The sequence below is a fragment of the Lissotriton vulgaris genome, chromosome 7 (genome assembly GCF_964263255.1).
Source record: "Lissotriton vulgaris chromosome 7, aLisVul1.2, whole genome shotgun sequence".
Taxonomy (NCBI): Eukaryota; Metazoa; Chordata; class Amphibia; order Caudata; family Salamandridae; genus Lissotriton; species Lissotriton vulgaris.
In genome coordinates this window covers 1,198,628,281-1,198,643,782 of record NC_141695.1, presented here as the reverse complement: position 1 = coordinate 1,198,643,782, position 15,502 = coordinate 1,198,628,281, and the positions used below count along the sequence as shown (strand labels likewise).

At 48.7% G+C, this 15,502-nt stretch overlaps 1 pseudogene; it reads right to left on the bottom strand.

Annotated features, from left to right (window-relative positions):
* Window positions 1–257: 257 nt before the first annotated feature.
* Window positions 258–12,859, bottom strand: LOC147703162 (tyrosinase-like; annotated as a pseudogene).
* Window positions 12,860–15,502: the final 2,643 nt, after the last annotated feature.

Here is a 15,502-nt window from a genome sequence, read left to right as displayed (position 1 = left end):
AGGCTCATTCTATAGATAGTTGTATGGAGTAAGATACTGTATGGCGATTGAGGAACATTCAATAGATAGTTGTATGGAGTAAGATAGTATGATGATTGAGGACCATTCTATAGATAGTTGTATGGAGTAAGAGATGGTATGATGATTGAGGACCATTCTATAGATAGTTGTATGGAGTAAGAGATAGTATGATGATTGAGGACCATTCTATAGATAGTTGTATAGAGTAAGAGAAGGTTTGGCGATTGAGGCCCATTCTATAGATAGTTGTATGGAGTAAGAGAAGGCTTGGCGATTGAGGACAATTCTATAGACAGCTGTAACGAACAGAAAGTTAAAGGTAAGGAATGCTAAACACAGTTGCAACAAAAAAGGCGCAGTACGGTAGTGGAAGTCCATGCAAAAAATGTAGTTTCATGTGAGAAGGCACAGTATGGTGATAAAGATCATGCTTAAGGCAGTTGTGAGGGATACAGCACAGTACTGTGTTCCTAGGATATGCCAAGGGCAGTAGCCAGGGATTCAGCACAGTATGGTGATGCAAGGCCACGCTAGCGGCAGCTGTAAGGGACACCGCACAGCAGAGACAGAGTGTGGCTATAAAGAACCATCCAAGAGACCTGTCAGAGCCCTGCGTCATAACTGGAGACAAGAGCTGGCTTTTTCATGATCAAAGCTTTGCATTTTGGGACTTGTTGTTTCGTTGGACCAGTTATAAGGGAAGTGCAAATTTAGAGCAGGCAAGGTGTTGTTTACAAAAATCCCACATCTAACTGCTTATACAACTCACTAAGATGTGGGGAATCGCTACACAGCAGGAATTGGCAGCAATATGGTCAGGAAAGCACACGTCTGACTCCAGTTCTTACCTGCCAGAAGGAGAAGAAGGAAGTCGGGCTTAGCAGGCCGGCTACTGTCGGGTGCCGGTCCCCCATCAGCTGGTCGGTGCAGACCTCGCAGCCATCGGCGTCCAGCCAGTCCCAGTAGGGGATGGTAAAGTTCTCATCTCCTGTCACCTTCTGGAGTTCGCGTTCCCAAAAGAGCAGGTAGAACCGGTGCCACGGCATGAAGGCGGGCGCTTTGTGGACAAAGTCGATGTTTCTCCACACCACAGTCTCCTCCTCGTCCTCCGCCAGCACCCAAGAGTCCCGGGACGGCTAGTAGTGAATCCAGACAAAGAGGTCATAGACGCTGACGTCGGCGAAGAGCGTCCGGGACCCGTTGTCCATCTGTGCGTAGGCCCCGGTGGAGATGACGTAGTCGGGGCTGGTGGTGCGTTTGACCAGGTTCAAGTAGGCCATGAGTTGCGCTCTCTCGGTGGCGCTCAGCCGGGTGATGCTCTTGTGCCCGAAGGCGCACTCCCCACACTGGAAGCCGCTGAAGGGCGCCAAGCAGAGGCAGGTGCGGTTGTAGAAAATGACGGGCCAGTCTTCCCGGTCGTCCACACCCGAAAACAGAAACTGGGGTCCGTTGGGGGCCTGGGACACCTCCACGGCCTGGCAGGTATATGTGAAACAGTAGTTCTGCCAATCTTAAAACGTAAAGAACTTTTTTTAAAGCAATTGTGTCTCTCCAATTGGATGAGAACAGTCAACAAATGAGAAAGCAAAATGTACCTTATGTCCAAACGAAAAAAGCGCAAAACACTATAAATTTGTATCCGTTTTTTGAAAAATCAGTGTAAACTTATTGCAATACATATATTACCATACACACAGAATAGTTCTTCTGAACTAACATTCCCACCCGCCAAAAAAAGGCCCCAACCACCTCCTATGCATTCTACTGATCACCCGCTCCGCACGCAAGCATGCCGTCGAGCTCTGTGACCTGCTCGACACAACATCCCCGGACGTCGCCTTCCTGACAGAGACCTGGTTTAACGACCCCTCCGCACTTGACATTGCCATAGCCATCCCAGACGGCTACAAGATCACCCGCAGAGACCGCACCAACGGAGTCAGAGGAGGAATCGCCATTGTCCACAAGAAAAGCATCAGGGTCTCGCCTAGCGCCGACGACGTGCTCAGCACTGCCGAACACGTGCATTTACATATCCACACAGACCCTAATTCCACCCTTAGAGGACCCTTTGTCTACCGACCCCGCTGACTCCGCCCCCAGTGCAGCTGCTCCATCGCCAACTCAATCAGCACGCACGCCCTGACCTCCACCAACTAAATCCTCCTCGGAGACCTGAACTTTCACCTTGAGAACAACAACGACAACAACTCCACAACCCTGATCGATAACCTCGCCAACCTCGGACTGAAGCAACTCATCACAACGCCCACCCACTCCGCCGGCCACACGATCGACCCAGTCTTCTCCTCAAGCCCGTACGCTCCATCAGCCACACCACCAAACTCCTCTGGACCGACCACCGCTGCATCCACTTCGCCTTCCAGAAACCCACCACATACCACCGCACCCAACAGATCACCCGCCGCTTCTGGAGCAAAATCACCAAAGACCAACTACACGCAAACCTCGCTCTCAGCTCACCCACCGAACCCTCCAACACCGACGACGCTGCCCACAGCCTCAGACGCTTGATCGAGGACTGCGCCAACACCCTCTCCCCGCTGAAGAAACCCCCCCCACAGAGACACCAGCAAGAGGGCAATCTGGTTCACCCCAGAACTCCAAGCCTCCAAGCAAGCCTGCCGGAAACTAGAGAAGAAATGGCACAGTGAACAAACTCCGGACAGCCACGCAGCACACAAGGACGCCATCGGCAACCACCACCACCTCATCAGGGCGGCAAAGAGGACCTCCTTCAAAGACCGCCTCGACAACAACGCACATAATAGCAAGGAGCTCTTCAACATCGTGAAGGAACTCTCCAATCCCAGCTCCAACACCAATGACATCCCACCATCGCAAGCCCTGTGCGACTCCTTTGCCACCTTCTTCCACCACAAGATAGCAGATATCCATGACAGCTTCAACACCCAGACAGCCCCAGCAGACAGCAACACAACAGATCCCCGTACACCATCGAAGACGTCTCCCTGCTAGCCGGGACCAGCGTGAGCATCAATGACACCATCAAGACCATGAGCTCAATCCACTCCGGCTCGGCGTCGGACCCATTCCCGCACCACGTCTTCAACTTGCGCAACGTCATCAATCTCTTCCTCGAGACCGCAACCTTTCCAGAGACCTGGAAGCACATCGAGATCCATGCCCTACTCAAAAAACCTAAGAGACCTCAAGATCTTCTGGCCCATCTCTCTGCTCCCCTTCCCGGCCAAGGTCATTGAGAAAACCGTCAACAGACAGCTAACCCGATACCACGAAGAAAACAGAATCCTGGACCCTTCCCAGTCAGGGTTCCGCAGCAACCACAGCACCGAGACTGCCCTCACCACCGCCACCGACGACATCAGGACCCTGCTGGACAATGGCGAGACCGCAGCACTCCTCCTCCTAGACCTCTCTGCCACCTTCGACACCGTCTGCCACCGCACACTACGCGCACGCCTCCACGGGTCAGGGATCAGAGACAAAGATCTGGATTGGACCACCTCCTTCCTCTCCGACAGAACCCAGAGCATCTGCCTCCCCCCATTCCATTCCAAAGCCTCTGAGATCATCTGCGGAGTACCCCAGGGATCCTACCACAGCCCGACCCTGTTCAACATTTACATGGCCCTGCTCACACACGCAGCCCGACAGCACGACCTCAACATAATCTCCTACGCCGACGACACTCAGCTGATCCTCTCCCTCACCAAGGACCCCATCACAGCCAAAGCCAACCTCCACGAAGAAATGAAGGCCGTCACCGACTGGATGAAGACCAGCCGTCTGAAGCTGAACTCTGACAAGACGGTGATCCTCATCCTCAGCTCCAACCCTTCAGCCTGGGATGACTCCTGGTGGCCGACGGCACTGGGGCCAGCCTCGACACCCACCGATCACGCACGCAACCTGGGAATCATCCTCGACTCAACGCTCTCAATGACCAAGCAAGTCAATGCCGTCTCCTCCTCCTGCTTCAACACCCTGCATGCTACGCAAGATCTACAGATGGATCCCGACAGTTACAAGAAAGACAGTCACCCAGACCTTTGTCATCAGCAAACTCGACTACGGAAATGCCCTCTACGCTGGAGCCCCGACCAAGCTTATCAAACGACTACAACGCATCCAAAATGCCTCGGCACGACTGATCCTCGACGTACCACGACACGGCCACAACACCCCACCTGAGAAACCTGGACTGGCTCCCCGTCAACAAGAGGATATCCTTCAAGCTCCTCACCCACACACACAAGGCACTCCACAAGACTGGCCCAGCCTACCTCAACAGACAGCTCTCCTTCTACATCCCCAACTGCCAGCTACGCTCCGCCGACCTCTCACTCGCCACCGTCCATCGCATCCGAAGAACAACCACCGGTGGCAGATCCTTCTCCCACCTCACCGCCAAGACATGGAAAACCCTCCCACTGAGCATACGACAGACCCAAGACCTGCTGACCGTCAGGAGGATACTCAAGACCTGGCTGTTCGATCAGTAGCGCCCCCCCACCCCTGCGCCTTGAGACCCTCACGGGTATGTTGTGCACTTTACAAATGATTGATTGATTGATTGATTGAACATTCAAGACTTAGATGTGCACAAACATTTAAAATATTTACATGTCACAAAACTGGATTGTACAAAGAGGTAGTTTTATGTTGAATTCCACATTTAGATAAATACTGAGTCATAACATCGAAAGTAAACTGTACCCCATTATCACTAATGATGAGAGCGGGAATGCGCTCGCTAAGGAAAACATCATCAAAAAAGTTTATCAGGGTGTCAGTGTCCAATTTTTTGATCACTTTGACTACAGGCAACTTAGAAAACACATCCATCATAGAAATACCATACTTTCCAGAACTGCCAACAGGGCCTATGATGTCCTCAGCAACCTGCTCCCAGGGAGATTCAGGGCACATAAGATCACTCATGGGAGGTCTTAAAGTTTTAAGGGTTTTGTCCGCAGATGAACAAAAACCGTAATCTCTCACAGCTCTCTCCACTTCAATATCAAGACCAGGCCACCAATACCTCCTTTTAACAATGCACTTGGTTTTAAAAATTCCTAAGTGTCCATCATGGCATATAGAGATATAATTTGGCCTCTGAGACTAAACGGACGGGCTAATTTATCGCCCCTCATAAGGTTACCGTCCAAAGACGATAACTTATCTTTGACGTCCCAGAAAGCCTTCAAGTCTTTAACTTCCATTTTTCAAGGCCAACCAGTGCATAAAAACTCCAAAACGTTCCTTAAACACTCGCCTTTGGTCAGACCTTCCCTCTACTCCATTTTTGTAAAAGAATCAACCCCGTGGTCCCATAACCAAGCAACTTGAACACCATCCATGAGGTTATCCTGGTTTTCAAACATCTGAACTGACAACCAAGAAAGAAAATCAGCAACAGCATTCTTTTTACCAGGTAGGTATACAACTTTGTGGAGAAAATCCAACTGCCGCATGGACATTCGTGATCACCTGGCAGTAACATTACCCATTCCAACATTAGACAAGATCTTAACTAAAGGATTATAATCACACTTAATAATGACTTCATTGCCCCAAACAAATGTACGAAAATGATCCAAGGCCCAAGCACAAGCAAGTGCCTCACGTTCGATTGCAGCGTATTTGCACTCTGCAGGTGACAAAGACCTAGAGGCATATGCAACAATGGATTCAAAACCTTTTTCATCAACCTGTGACAAGACAGCACCAATACCGGTACCACTGGCATCCGTGGTAATAACATTTTTTCCACAAGGGTCAAAACCCTGAAAAGCGGGAGCAGAGGAAATTGCATTTTTAATGTTGGAAAATTCCTCCTGACACGAACCAGACCGCACACATTCAGACTTGATTTGAAAAGTTGCCTAATGTGAAAGGTTCTGCTAGTATTTTATTTAACAAATTTAGAAAAAAACTCAAGTCCTAAAAAGGATTTAACCTCATCCTTATTTTTTGGACTGGGGCACCAGTAATGGCAGAACCTAATTTGGTTTTTGAATGAATGCCGACAGCACTAATTTCATGACCAATATAACTCACACTATTGGCAGCAAACTTTCATTTAGAGAATTCTACTGTTAATCCAAAATTATTTAAGAGGGATAGCACATGAAGGAGTTTGGTTTTGTGATTGCTGCTGTTCTTCCCCATGAGAAGAATGTCATCTTGGAAAATGAGAACATTATCCAAATGACCAAAATCTTGTGCATTAAAAACTGGAATACAGCAGCTGCAGAAGCCAAACCAAACGGCATTCTGGTGTATTGAAAACAACCAATGTGAGAAATTAAAGCAGTAAGATTTTTACAATCATCAGAAATGGGAATTTGGTGGTAAGCTTGAGACAGGTCAATTGTAGAAAAAACTTCCATGCCTCTGGTTTTAGTGAGCATTTCATTGATGATTTTTGGGAGTGTGAACTGGTCTATCAAAATGTTACCATTGAGATGGCACAAGTCAATGCATAATCTAACCTTTCCGTTGGCCTTCCTCGCTGCGACCAACGGATAAATCCATTGAGAAGACTCTATAGGTTAGATGAGACCATCATTGGCTAACCTATTTAATTCCTTCTCAACATCATCTCTAACAGAAAAAGGAATATTCCTACATGTGTGGACTTTTGGAGATGCATCAGGTTTGATACTCAAAATCTTCCAATCTTCCCAAAGTTCTAGAAAAAAATCATGAAAATTATCATGTATAGTCTATGCATTCACTTTCATCTAAAACAACTTGTTCTATACCATTAGGATCAAAAATAATATTGAGTTCCCTTTGATCTTTCCACCCAAGAATAGATGGACCCTTTTTTGAAACATAAAGTTTGCAGAAAGCACTTCTGTTCTTAAATCTAAAGATACGTTCCCTCAAACCAAGCAAATCAATAGATTCACCCGTATAACTCTCAGGAGCAATATCGGGTTGTAGTAATTCAGAACCAAGTTTGTCGGACCATACAGCCTCATTCAAGCAATCAATCAATCAATCAGTCAATCAAGTTAGTCTTTATTCGATAATTTCAATCATAAAAGACACAATACAAACATAAAAGAGTGTCATAAAATATTGTGTTGGCATGTAGAAATGATAAAAAAAGAAACATGCCACTTAAATTCTCTAAGGAAAAATATATATATATATATATACATCAATTACAAAAGATAAAAAGGCATGTTATCCATATTCATGCCATAGAATCATACAGTTCAGTGCAAGATTAAATATCATCATCACTATAGTGAAAGGAGGATTGGAATCCGCTGCAATGTGCACATTAACTCCCCATAGACATTAAACAAATCGTCTTGTTAGAATCATTACTGTGCAAAATATTAAGGACTACATTACTGTTAGAGTTTGAAATAAAACAATCTTCATCATCACTGTCCTCATTAGCGAAGGATAAAAGACCCTCCTCAATGCATTTAACTTTATCTTTGTTAGGATTTTTAGTGTGGCACACTCGGCTGAAATGGCCTATTTTTCCGCATAGAGTGTATCTTTATCTGAGGGCTGGACATTTCTTATCATTGGAAAGATTAATTTTTCTGTCACATCTATAACATCTAAATTCTTTTTTGCTGGAAATTTCATCTCTTTTGCTGGAGACCCTGTTCGCAGCGTTGACTCTAGATTTGTTAGAGAGAACTCTGGCGACAGTTTCTTCTTGCAAACAGAATTATCTTTCCTGAGGGCTTTTGCACACCTACCAGACACTTCAGTTTTCCTTGCAATAGCAAGAACATCTTTAAGAGAATTGTCACTGTTAACCCATAATCTATCTTGTATGGAGGGATCAAACGCATGTATGACTATTTGATCTCTTACTACCTCTTCTTCAATTACTCAAAATCTGCAATCAATAGCAAGTTTTTGAAGAGCAGTTACGAAGTCATCTATAGATTCATTCTTAAGATGTTTCCTTTGAAAGAACTTAAAACGGGTTCGACCAATACAAACCTTAGGTGAAAAGTAATTGTCTAAATGCTTAATTGCTTGGTTAAAAACATTGTCATCACCAGACACAGTGTCCTTGTTCAATTTACCATATATCCTTAAGCCTTCAGGACTCAAACTATGCAGCAATCATTTTATTTTCTTTCACCAGATAACTTATTAGCGGATATATGATGTTACAACGCGGACTTTTACTCCGCATACCGTTACAACGCGGTTTTTACAACGCGGATACTGTAACAACGCATGTATTTACAACGCATTTTTTTACAACGCAGGTACCTTTACAACGCAGACCATTACAACGTAAGTATTGGTAAGTATATGTTAATATTAATAATATAATAGTAACTTAATTTTAAAAATATAAATTAATGTAATTTTAAATAATTTAATTTCCGTTAATTATTTTAAATTTAAATTAATATTACTTTATTTTTACCATATACCCCTGTACCCCAGAAACTGAAAACTGACCCTAAACCCCAAAAATAAATTAAAGTAATTTTATGAAATATAATTTAAATTAATTAATTTAAAATAAAAAAATATATAACTTTATTTTTACCCTGTACCCCTGTACCCCAAAAACTCAAAACTGACCCTCAACCCCAAAAATAATGCAATGTAATTTAATTTAATTTATTTACTAATAAATAATTTAATTTAAAATTAAATTTAATTCATTTTTACCCTGTACCCCAAAAACTGAAAACTGACCCTGAACCCTAATAATACCCCTTTATCCAAAAACTGAAAACTGACCCTGAACCCTAAAAATACCCCTTTACCCAAAAACTGAAAACTGACCCTGAACCCTAAAAATACCCCTTTACCCAAAAACTGAAAACTGACCCTGAACCCTAAAAATACCCCTTTACCCAAAAACTGACAACTGACCCTGAACCCTAAAAATACCCCTTTACCCAAAAACTAAAAACTGACCCTGAACCCTAAAAATACCCCTTTACCCAAAAACTGAAAACTGACCCTGAACCCTAAAAATACCCCTTTACCCAAAAACTGAAAACTGACCCTGAACCCTAAAAATACCCCTTTACCCAAAAACTGAAAACTGACCCTGAACCCTAAAAATACCCCTTTACCCAAAAACTGAAAACTGACCCTGAACCCTAAAAATACCCCTTTACCCAAAAACTGAAAACTGACCCTGAACCCTAAAAATACCCCTTTACCCAAAAACTGAAAACTGACCCTGAACCCTAAAAATACCCCTTTACCCAAAAACTGAAAACTGACCCTGAACCCTAAAAATACCCCTTTACCCAAAAACTGAAAACTGACCCTGAACCCTAAAAATACCCCTTTACCCAAAAACTGAAAACTGACCCTGAACCCTAAAAATACCCCTTTACCCAAAAACTAAAAACTGACCCTGAACCCTAAAAATACCCCTTTACCCAAAAACTGAAAACTGACCCTGAACCCTAAAAATACCCCTTTACCCAAAAACTGAAAACTGACCCTGAACCCTAAAAATACCCCTTTACCCAAAAACTAAAAACTGACCCTGAACCCTAAAAATACCCCTTTACCCAAAAACTGAAAACTGACCCTGAACCCTAAAAATACCCCTTTACCCAAAAACTGAAAACTGACCCTGAACCCTAAAAATACCCCTTTACCCAAAAACCCAAAACTGACCCTAACCCCTAAAAATACCCCTTTACCCCAAACCTATAACATTTAAAAAATAACTATATACTTACCAATACTTACGTTGTAATGGTATGCGTTGTAAAGGTACCTGCGTTGTAAAAAAATGCGTTGTAAAAACATGAGCTGTAACAGTATCCGCGTTGTAATGGATGCGTTGTAACAGTAGTGCGTTGTAAAAAATGTGTTGTAACAGGTTCACACCCTTATTAGCATGGTCAATAGTTAGAAGGTAATTGATAAAATGCTCCTTCCATTGTAACCACGGAACAGGTGGATCACCAGGAGTGCACATAAACTCTTTTGGTGGTTGACTGTAATGTTGGTAGTAGGAGCCGCCATCGTGCAAATGGATTTAAAAAAAAAGAAATCTGAGGTAATTAGAGTTAAAATATTCTTAACCTTACAATTTCAAGAATAAAATGACACAAAGTCAGTATAAATTGTGAACTCCGGAACTGCGCAAATAACCAAATAAGTATTACCAAGGTGGGGGCGGAGCTAGCCGGCGTCAATGGCGGACGCGTAAGTGCGAAGCTCCGAGCCAGCGCCACCATCTATCCGGCATCTATCCTCTTCTAGCGGTGCCCCACACGTGAAACCAGCGGACGTCGTCCCCGCGGACACTAGCGGACCTCCGGCTGCAATTCTGGCCGAAATCGGTCTAGGGAAACCCTACTTTACCCGACTGCCCTGCTGACGCCGGACCAGGCCCGAATCCCCGGTCTTTCCTACTCGGCGAGGCCGAGCGACGTCACCCGACGTGCGGCGGCGGCGAGTGGCCGGCTGGGCGCCGGAAAACACCTGACGGCGGCTGGCCCCCTGACTGCCCCGCGCTGAGGAACTGCGCACCGGAGGTGCTGGCACACACTTGGGAGCCGGCGGGAGCAGCGGTGGAGACGCCGGTGAGGCTGCGGAGCCGGTTGCAGCCCACGTGGTGATCGCGGAGCGCCCTGGAGGTAGGCTCGGCCCGGGCCCCATATATCGACATTCGGCCACGCAGATAAGGAGAGCTGGGCACTGGTCGGGGCGCTAGCAGACTCCTGTGGGCATAGCTCCCCTCCTACGAGAGCGGACTCCCCTGACCGCCCTGGGACATATAGTGGACACTGGAGGCCATCGGGCCCCGGCAGGCTGCACTCCAGACACAGCCCAACTTGTTACTCCACGGACGCCACTCTCTACCACAGCGGGCCCCCCCAACGGAGAGACCCGCTCCCCCCTCGAACTTTCACCATGGTCAAGGGGGACCGGACCCAAACGAAGCTGGCGTTCGAGCAGCGACGGCAGAAGGAACCGGAAAGACCGGCCGCCCAATCTCCGAACTCGGCTAGCGATCAGAGCCCCTCACTATGCGCCGAGATAAAAGAGATGCTCAACACTATGGAGAAGGGGCTGCAGGAAGGTATGTCAGCCATTGGAAGTAAGATTGACGCACTGGCCTACCGAATGGACCGGATGACAGAAAGAGTGGACAAGCATGCGGAGAGGCTGGACATGGCAGAACGCAGACTCACCGAGGCGGAGGAGGCCCAAACCGAGTGGGATTCGGATCGTAAACAATTTGGTAGGTTGCTTCAGATCATCCAGGAGAAGTCGGAGGACTTAGAGGCGCGTTCCCGGCGCTCCAACATCCGCGTCACAGGTGTGGCCGAATCGACCCAAACGGGCAAAATGGAGCTGTTTATTGAAAAACTTTTGAAGACGATGCTAGGGGACGACACCTTCTCGACAATGTTTATAGTGGAACGCGCCCACCGCACCCTCGGCCCGAGGCCTCCCCCGGGCGCCAGCCCTAGGCCGATAATAGCGAAATTATTAAATTACAGGGACAGAGACGCTGCCCTCAGAGCAGCCCGGGAAAAGGGCAAGCTACAGTACGAAGGAATGGACATATCGCTATACCCAGACTTCACCTCAAAGGTCCAGGAAGAAAGAAGAAGATTTGTTCCATACAAACAGCAACTTAGAGAACTGGGCCTGGACTACGCTATGTTATACCCAGCGAGACTACGCATCAACAGGCAGGGACACTCGCACTTCTTCACGGATCCCAAAGAACTGCAGAAATCCTTGAAAGTCTGGATGAAGGAGGCCCGGGGGAGTCCGAATCCACGCACGGCGGACCGGAACTGCACTGGGGACCTCGAGGAACAAGACTGAGTTACAGAGGGCGGTAAGCAGTGCAACCCGTATATCTGAGCGCCTTAGTGCCCCTACGTCCCCTCGCTGACCTAATGGGAGATGGCTGCCCGGAGCGCACGGCCACAGGCCCTGGACTGCTTCACGCTGAACTGTGGGTGAGATTTGTGTGTTATGTACTGGGGTCGCCGGGGTGCGGCATTTGTGCTACTGAAACTGCCCTTGGCGCGATTTGACTCCCAAAAGCGGGACACTGCAATGTGCTGAAGATTCTGGGCGTGGGGGGATGGGGGGACGGGATTGCCAACACGTTGTTGAACTATGGAGTAGTGTGGATACTGCTAGACCTAGTAACCGAGGCGCTGGCAAAGGGGCAAGCTGAAGGACACTGTTTGATAGTCCCGGTGGGGAAGAGGACGACAAAAGGACTACACAGGCTACCTCTGCCCCAGCGCGCATTGCGGTTACGGCTCGGATTGAGCCGAAATGGGGAATTGTTGCATGAGTAGGGAAGTGGGGGGGGGGAGGGACACGGGAATTTCGGTCACACCAGGTTGGGGGTTGAGTGACTGTGGGAGGCGGGGGGATGCGAGAGTTGGGGGATTCGTTCACGCCAGGTTGGGGTTGGCGGATTGTGGTTGGGGGGGGAATTGGGGCCTGTGGGTTCAGAACTGTTTGGGGAAGGGGTCCGAACTGTGCTTTGAACTGTTGTGCTACTTGGAGGGCGTAGGCGAATGCTGTAGACGGAGAGGGGCGGTGAATGGCTGGGCCTTGCTGCCAATTTGCTTCTTTAGGGACTATGGCTGATGCATCACATGCCGACCTGCTGAGTGACACGGAGACCCTCAAGGCTGTTACGTGGAACGTTAGGGGGTTAAATGATTACCGAAAACTGCGCAAGGTGCTCCAATACCTGCTCCGACACCACATAGATCTGGCGCTGCTGCAGGAAACACACTTGCCCGACACCAGCAAGATGCTCACGCACAGGGGGATTCAGGGAAACGCCACCTACGCGGGCTTCACCACACATGCAAGGGGGGTCCTTACATGGGTAAACCCGAAATCTAAGTTGTCGCTCACACTGCTGAAAGCTGACCCGGAGGGTAGATTTGTTTTGAGCAGGTGCGTAGGCAAGGGCCACGACATACTAGTCATGAACATCTATGGCCCAAACTACGATTCCCCTGACTTCTTTGCGGCAGTGGCGAGCCACTGCGCTGAATGCCCCACTGATAGAATGCTCTGGGGGGGGGACTTCAACTTCACATTCAACTCAGAGCTAGATAGGTCGGCAGGCCCCCCCCGGCGCCCGGCGGCGGCCGCTCTGCAGATGCAGGCTGAAATGTTGCGCCTAGGGCTGGTAGACGTTTGGAGAGATAGGCATAACGGCCAGGGGGGATACACACACTACTCTGCGTACCATAACATCCATACCAGGATAGATCACTGGCTGTCCACGCACACGCTGCTTCCCATGGTTAAGGGCTGCAGTGTGCTCCCCCGCACCCTGTCGGACCACTCCCCAGTAGTGCTAGTGCTGACCACTCCCAAGAAGAGGATCCCTCCGTTCACGTGGCGCTTCCCGCCATACTCACTTCTAGATGAGGCATTTAGGGCAGACCTGGGGGAGGACATTGATACCTACTTTGCCACCAACGTAGGCTCAGTCGACAGATTTGGGACAGTCTGGGAGGCATTCAAAGTTTATGTCAGGGGAGTAGCCATGGCGAAACACTCCAGTGTTCTCAAAGCTATTAGGAACAGGCTTAAGCTCCTTGAGGGGCAGATTGCGGACTGCGAGCGCCGCCAGCTTCTGAACCCGACACCACTCGGGGATGGGACCTTGCAGGACCTAATGAAAGAGTTCCAGGAGGAAGCGGATAGAGAGGTTAGGCACCTGGGAAAGTATGCGTCAGCGCGCTCTTATGGAGAGGGTGAACGGCCTGGAGCACTGCTAGCTAGGATAATGAAGGGCACTAGGCGTAGGCAAACAATCCCGGAAATGCAAACTCCGGGGGGGGAGAGAGTCACCACGGAGGACAGCATTCTAGCGGAATTTAGGAGATTCTATGGGGACCTCTACACTACCAAGATCACTGGGGTGGAGGACCAAATTGACCACTATTTAGATTACATTAAGATGCCGTTCCTCGAGAACTGGCAGAGGGAGTTCCTGATGTCCCCTATACTCCGTGAGGAAATATCGGACGCGCTCGATACCATGAGGTCCGAAAGCGCCCCCGGGATAGACGGGCTGTCGGTGGCATTCTATAAGGCATACAAGGACAAGCTGTTGCCTTACCTCTCCACACTCTTTGACGAGATTTGCGAGTACGGTGCTATGCCGCCCTCGATGAGAGAGGCGCTCATCGTCACAATTTTGAAGCCGGGCAAGCCTCCTGATCTCCCAGGTTCCTACCGCCCCCTTTCCCTGCTGAATGTGGACGCTAAGCTTTATGCGAAAGTCCTGGCGACCAGACTGGCACTGGTGGCCCCGGAGTTGGTAGCCCCGGAGCAGGCAGGGTTTATCCCAGCAAGGAACCTCACTTACAACCTTCGCACTGTTTTGGGGGCCATGCAGCACACTAGGCATGATACAAAAGCCATGGCGGTGTTCCTCGACATGGAGAAGGCCTTTGACTCGGTGGAGTGGCCCTTCATGCGCAGGGTACTGAAAAAGCTGGGACTAGGGGAGCTCTTCCTCCAACTCCTGGGCGCGCTTTATCATTTGCCCACGGCGAGGATCAGGCTAGGGGACGCAGTCTCGGAGCCGATCGCCATCAGCAGGGGCACAAGACAGGGATGCCCACTCTCCCCGCTGCTATATGCTCTGGTGGCGGAGCCACTGGCGTGCGCGATGAGGGAATACCACTCCTATGAGGCCATCAGCTACCCTACATACAAGCTTGGCATATCCACGTACGCAGACGACACTCTGCTGTACATTAGAGACCCCGCCAATAACCTGTCGTCGGTCTTACGAGAAGTGGTGAGATTTGGCGCGCTCTCGGGACTAAAGGTCAACTGGCCAAAGTCGGTGGCCTTCCCACTGACCCCTATCACAGAACCATTCGAGATGGATTACCCGCTCCACTGGTCCACGGAACCAGTGAGGTATTTGGGCATCATGCTCCACACAGATCCTGATGTGCTGATGAGGGAAAACTACGGGGTAGCATACAGCAAACTTGTAGATGACGTAGAGGTTTGGATCAAGCTTCCGCTGTCACTGATGGGCAGAATAGCTATGATGAAAATGGTAATTCTCCCTAGATTTCTGTTCCTTTTTAACAACCTCCCGATGGTCCTCTCGAAGGCTTTCTTTGCTACCATGAACAAACTACTGGTGAGATTAGCGTGGGCTGGCAAGCAGCCTAGAGTGCAGTGGAAGGTGCTGCAGTTGCCGTACGAGCAGGGTGGCCTAGCTGCCCCGGACCTGGAGCGTTACTACCGGGTTGCGCAAGCCTCCCATCTGCACACCTGGATTCACGGTAACCGGGACATCCCGCATGTGATCCTGGAGCGGCTGTTTGCGGACCCCACCCCACTCCCAGCGACCATATGCGGACCCAAAGACCGCAGAGTGGGAGTGCTGGACTCCCTCCTATCCACTAATCATGCCTGGCACTCTATACTTCAGCGCCAAGACAAAGTCCTGATGTACGCATCCAAC